Source organism: Dermacentor variabilis, chromosome 1 (assembly GCF_050947875.1).
Source record: "Dermacentor variabilis isolate Ectoservices chromosome 1, ASM5094787v1, whole genome shotgun sequence".
NCBI classification, from domain to species: Eukaryota; Metazoa; Arthropoda; class Arachnida; order Ixodida; family Ixodidae; genus Dermacentor; species Dermacentor variabilis.
This window is the reverse complement of record NC_134568.1, coordinates 177692905-177699767: the sequence shown is the minus strand read 5'-3', so window position 1 is coordinate 177699767 and position 6863 is coordinate 177692905.

Genomic DNA, 6863 nt, shown 5'->3' with positions numbered 1-6863 from the left:
ACGGTGTCAGCGCCATGGTCACCACTCAACACAAGTGGGCGGATGTTGTTTTTTTACGCAATGTCGTGCAGTGCCTGAATACTGAAGCGCGAGAGACCCATTAGTAGATCATAACTGCTGTTTATTCACGAAAGCTGCTTCCAGTACGAATTTCTGGTTTAGTTGGTCATACAGTGCACGGCATGCTATATGTAAGACTACTCTGCCAAATGGATCAGTTAAAATTATTCAGGTAGCGCTTAAACAAAACTTTCACCGATTCACGTATAGCACAGAATGAATACGGCCCACTCCGCGTGAAAGAAAGAGAGAACAGTTATACTTGACGGTAGCAAGTCATCCAGAACATCGCATGTCACATTTCCCGACATTGAAGCTCTGCACGAGAGGCGTCTCCAGACTTCTCCTCTTTTACTAGCGGTGCGGCTACAAGGTAAACGCCGCGCTACGAAAACATTGAGGTTGCATGGGTACATAGAAAGGGCGTCTTCTCCAACTCTGAAAGCCTTCGCTGTAGAAAGGCTAATCTTACTGCGCAGAAAAGGCATGAAGGCCAGGATTGCGCCACCAACGCAGAAAAACGGCCAGAGCATGCTACAAATAAACGCCGAAAGCGGTGTGCGAAACACGGAATACGACGGCCCCGGGAGTACTCATTGGTATGCAAGTCGTAGTGTCATCACCGCCACCACCACGCTCTTACAATTTCTTATATTTACTTGAGCCTTGTCGACACTGCCATTACTAGGATATAAAAGTATCTCTCGACGCAGAGCCGCCAGAGGCGTCCGGCATAGCGTCCAGATTGCCAGCCACGTGGTCCACGCGGCTCCGTTCGCGGCACGCCGAAAGCGCATCTCGCGGCTCCTCTCCGAGAAGGTGAGCGATTAAGAAACGCCTGGAGGGAGGAGGTGGATCGCACACCCCTTATGGACCCCCTCCTGTCCGCCCCCGCGCGGCGCTGTCATTGCGAGAAAATAATCCGATTGGCATGCGCATGAGTAGCGGTTCCCAAGTCGAGCACGCTGTCCTTCACGCTCGTGCGAATGAGTCGTTCTTCCGTTTGCGCAATGCCGGTTTACTCCACATGCACGATTAAACGGCGCTGTCATGCCAGCGAGATAGAAATGACGTCACTTCAAGGTCGCGCCAGCCGTCGTCTACGCCGGGGGGGACCTGCTGCGCAAGGAAGCCTCCCCCTTGGTTGCCAAGTTGGGGGCGAGGTCGAGGCGTCCCCGCTCTCGGGACGCGGTGCCATGCGGTGCGCTCTTTAAGCCGCTGTCGTTTGATCGCCGCGCGGCGTACGTTGTACTCCTAGCGCCTCTTCCGCGAGGCTCACTCGAACCTATCCCGCTGCAGTCGTCGTGAGTCGCGCTAGACGGGTCCGCCGCCATCGCCAGATCGCGCGCACCGCGGAAGGAGGGCCGACCCGTTCGGGCTGTATACGAGCGGGCACGCCGCCTAATCAAAGGAAGCGGGAGGCTCGGAGAGCGCTCCAAGGTCGCGGCCGATGCATCACGCAACGCCGCTTGCGCAGGTTGGAGAGCCGAAAACACAAAGTGTGTGCGCCGGATGCTGCCCTTGAAAAAGTGCGACCAAGCCACGTGGCTCGGTGTCTTACGTAACAATGGCGGCGGGCTGTTTGTACTGCGGAAGTGTAAAAAAGTAGCCGGCCAGTGCAAGGCCGCGGCGACTTCCTTGCGCAGCATTCATTAATATGTCGCGACGCGCGCTTGTTTCCATATAGACTAACGAGAACTTGGCCGCCCGACAAGAGCCGAGCATCCGCTACGAGCGCCGGAAGAACACAGAGAGTAGCGGGCCCCGGACGGGCCACCTGGCGTCCGCAGTGCTTCGTCACCGGCACGCCCGGTGCACTGCTGACCCACATTCCGCTCGCAGACCCAGTGTTCCCAAGGTGAACGAGAGGCGACGAGCTGGCCGGCAGTCTGCGGTGTGGGTGTGCAGTCTGCCTTGTGAGCCGCTTCTTGGCCCGCTTACACCGCAGCCAGTGCGAGCGTTGCTTGTGCACGTACTTCCTACGTTCGCGTTGCTATGTCAATGCGTTGCACTTGGGGTGAAAGGAAAAATTGTGCGCCACTTATAGTAAGGCATAATCGAGCGAAAGCCGCGCAGCGAGAGCTGCTCGAGGTCCAGCTGCAAATTATATATATATATATATATATATATATATATATATATATATATATATATATATATATATATATATATATATATATGTATATATATATATAAAGCAAACCAGACAAGTTCAATTTCTTGGCCTGTATTTCCACATGCGCCTCGAAACTCAGATAGGGTACGGAACTCTTCTTTTTTTTTTTTTACATGTCCAGCAAGAAATAGCCGCAGAATATGTTCATGTGGCTTACAGTAATCGAAATTAAAGAAAAGTTGTGGAACTGAGTTTCTTTAAATTTAAAAGGGATATTGACTTAGCTTGTTGGCAATGCGTTAAGCGTTTGCTAAAAAGAAAAAAGGAAGGAGAAAGACAGGAAAGGTAGTTAGTCACGATCTTGACTGAAGCCTTGAATGTCCAGGGAATTTGGACATTGCCTCTTCGGCTATCTGTCGAACTTCACCGCAATGTTACAGCGCAACTCAATGGGCGGCATTAAAAAAAAAAAAGAATATATACACTTCAATAGGGCACCAATTTTAACGTCTTCAGTTAGCAACGTCAAGAGAGTAAGCCCTTCAAACAACATGCGCATTTACGGCACGTAGTCGTAACTTTCCTGTTACGTTATATCAGTGTTTTGGTTAGGATTAAAACACTACTGTAACTCAACAGGAAAGTTACGATTAAAGGCCGTAAATACGCTTGTTATTAGGAGGGCGTATGATCTCGAAGATGATAACTAAACGTTGTTGAAATTCGGCAGATCTTCTGATATATATATATATATATATATATATATATATATATATATATATATATATATATATATATATATATATATATATATATATATATATATATCTCTTTTTTTTTCACTGACGGTGCAGTCTTTTTCATGATCTACAACCTCAACGAAATTCAATGTCTAGTAGCCCTCAGTGACACATATTGCATTTTTCTGTGACTTGCTTGGCTTTATTGATCGTTAATCCCTTTTATTTGTTCACCTAACAGGCCTCTCGCTTCCCTTTGGTTATAAGTAAAAAAAAAAAAAAACAAAGTGCCCCAGCCTGACGCAAAAATTGTTGCAACACTCTGCGCAACTCAGGGAGGCAGGTCACAGCCTTCCGGAACTGTTGCCCACCCATGGCAATCTACGTTCCCCATGATTCGATACTCTGTACACCTTGCCCTGCCCTAAGTTATCGGAATTAACGGGAGGCAACACATTCAGACGCGCTGAAGAAATGTATAAAAGAAAAAGATAAAGAAGCACGCGTGCTAATGGCAAATAAGCAAAAATTAGAGGGCCCGCGCACTTGAGACAACTGCCGAAGATAAACGAGAACAAGCGAGCGCAAAATAATAAAAAAAAGACCTTGCTGTCAGTGAAAGTGTAGCCCATAAGGGATATGCGCACCTTCACCGACCCCACGGCGCCGTTTGACATGGGCCACCTTTCGGCACTTAACGACGACGCCGTCGGCTCAAGGAGGTCTCGCTTCGCTCAGTGGCGAAAGTCACGCATACTGTGTCAGAGACGGCGGTGGGAGGCAGCCGAGGTCCGGGCTGAGGACGCGGCACTAAAGAACTCCCAGGAGGGGAAGAGCCTAATTAGGCCGTCGCCCACAGTCTCGAAGAGTGCACGGCAATTACGGCCAACTGCGCGCCAAATGCCGCTGACGCTCCTTCGCGTGGGTCATCGGCGGCCGCGTCTCTCGCGTCGTGAGCCACGCGGGCGCCGACCGCCGCGCGGCACGCCGCGCCGGCGTGGGTCGTCCATTACGCCACGGGTCACCGCGGCGAAAAAAAACTGGCCGCTTTGCAAGGTGAGGGACGAATGACCGCCGCCTGGGACCACAGTGCCGCCTCGATTACGCTTCCCTTGGGCGGGGGTGCCGCCGAGTGGCTCCCGGGGGCTCGATTTCGTTGGCTTGCATAACAATTTAAAAATAGAGAGAGAGAGAGAGAGAGAGAGAGAGAGAGAGAGAGAGAGAGAGAGAGAGAGAGAAAAGAAAATGAACAGACACCCGCTTTCCTTTTCTTTTTCTCTGTTTCTGCAAATGACCTACGCGTTTGCCGACGCCAGTTCACCTACGCTGTTGATGACCATCGGTGACGTGCCTCGACGGAGGTTAAATTAAACACTTCGGCGTTGCTCTTCCTGCAAAAGCAGAGTTGCTCATTCTACTACTCGGCAGTCAATGGAGCAAGTTCTGGCCAACAGCGTTTACTTTTTCTTTAATTCACACACAGATTCCCGTTCACATCGTCGAACAAGACATCATCATATGCACCCATATGCTAGTGAGCCGCGATCGCCGGCTCACCTCCGCGCGCTTTCACTCGCGTACAGCATATGGCGCGCGGCGACGATTTTATCGCCCTTGGACTATATACGGAACCTCACGGCGACGGCGATGCCGAAGACAACTGCAAAAATGCGCCTGGAGTGTCCATATAATTGCTATCGCATTAAAAGAAAGGAGGAGGAGGAGTTTTGTCACTAAAGTCTGGCAATGTGGCGGGTTACACTGATAACGCCACAGAGACATGGCGGACACAGAGAGCTAGAAGGCGCGCACGCGAGGCCTTGCAAAGCACAATGTGGAACGATATGTAGCAACGACAAGCGCAAGAGACGCTATCAAATGAGCTATGATGTCTGGCGAGGAATACGAATAACTTCGCGAATGAAGGCAATATGTAATGACTATATGTGCGTCGGTTCGCTTTTGCTTCCAGTGTGACTGGTTTGCCTAATGAGACGGGCAGAAAAGCATGATCCAAAGCCGCTTTCCTTCTTCTCTTTCGCCGTCAGTCAGCTGGGGGACCTGAATGCGTGTGCTCTGTGCCGCGGACCTCGGTGCCTTCCGTGTCGCTGTGCGCTCAGGCGTATGGACGCACGTGCGCGCTCGCGTAGGCGATCACGCACAGGCGACACGGCGGTGAGTCAGTGAGTAGAACAGAGGACGAGTCCTTGGCGCTGCGGCAAGACCACCATCCCGCTACTCCTATCTGGGTCGCGATCGCAAGCAGTGTCTCGTAAAACATACTAAAAAAAAAAGAAAGTAAGAAAGAACCGGTCAGAGTGGACGTGCGGTGAGCTTGTTACGCGGCCTCCTATTTATAGCGGCCCTGACCGTTACACGCAGTGCGCCTGCTAAGATTTGCGAGGGTGAGGGCGGATGCTGGGAGAAGAGAACGAGCAGCCGCCCCCGCCCTGCTTCAGATCGCGCGGCCATAAGGACGGGGTGGGCCTCAGGCCAGCGACGCCGGGTCCGCCGGTACGGACGAATGCATGCTGCCTCGATCGCTGCGCCCAACCACAGCGCATCCTGAAAGGCTGAGAGAGCGTGCGAGTCAGCTGCACGACTTCACCAGCCGAGAACGTCGGACAGCATGATTACGTGTTGCGCACCCGCGCAGAGGCCGCGCCGCGCTCATCGAGGACCCCTCTTCGGCAACTATGCACTACAGCGGCGCCACTCGGGGTGCGCGCCCGAATGCGAAAGGAGGACGTCGAAAGATGTTTTCCAACGCACGAAGGCGGGCGCAGCCGAAATTCGTGCGCAAAACCTGCCTGCTGCAGATGCTAGGCTTGCAGTTCTCTTCTCACCTGCTGTGTTTCGCGAGAAAACAAACACGAAACCAGGACAACTGCCCAGTTACCGAAGGGTGCTCTTAAACTATTTCTAGTTGTGGCTTTGCCAAAGAAGCGTATATGCGAAGAAGGGGGACCACAGGCCTGTTGCAGATTATTATAAGAATTTCTCGTTCTGCTAGTCGGTGAAACCTTGCTAAATGGACGAAAGGCGCGAACAGATGCAAATACAGAAAATAGGACAGACGAGATTAGCGCTCTCTTGTATATGTCTTGTACATGCCTTTCTATATGTGTGTCGGTTCGGCGCCAAACTATTGCCATGTGGTGCTCGCATCGATACCTTCCTCAATGATGGTGAGGTCTTCTTCATCGGCTTCCTGCTTTAAGAATTTCCTGTCCACTGTGACGGCATTGCCATCAAATGATGCTCTGTGAACCATCACATATTGTTGTCACAACCACGGCACATCCGGACCGATATGTAAACAAGGAACGATTCATTTATCGTGCGTCCAATTTCGCCAAATGCACTGACGTTAACCCCCAAGCACTTGCCGACAGAAGCCTAGAACTAGCTGCGCAAATGCAGGAAGGTGCCTCGCATATATATATATATATATATGAATGAGAAGAAAAAGAAGAGGAACGGTAGGTGTAGTATCTGCAATCTAGATCGCTCGTACGCGCCGTCGCATTCCACGTGTTCGGGACGACGCCGCGTGTTTGTATCTGGCCGAATGCGCGCGTTCAATGTCACTCGTGTCGCGGCGCGGGGATGACGCGCGCACGCACTATACTTTTCCAAGATCGCCTCGCTGTCGCAGGCTGAGGAGAAAGGCGTGGCCGCACCCGCGGCGGTGACCTTGGGCGAGTTCCAGAGATGCCTCGGCGCTGGAGAAATCGTAAATAAGCAGCGTGTTGCGCGGCGGCGGCGGAGGCGGCAGTGGAACATTTACTACGGGGACCCGCCGACTCTCCTCGACGGCTCGAGGAGCTCAGTTGAGCGCAGCCAAAAACAACGAGAGTAGAAATTTAAAGAAAGAAAAAAACTGCGCGGAAGCGTATCAGCGTGGATAGGACAGGAAGTCAACACGCTAGCTCGTCTCTGCTACA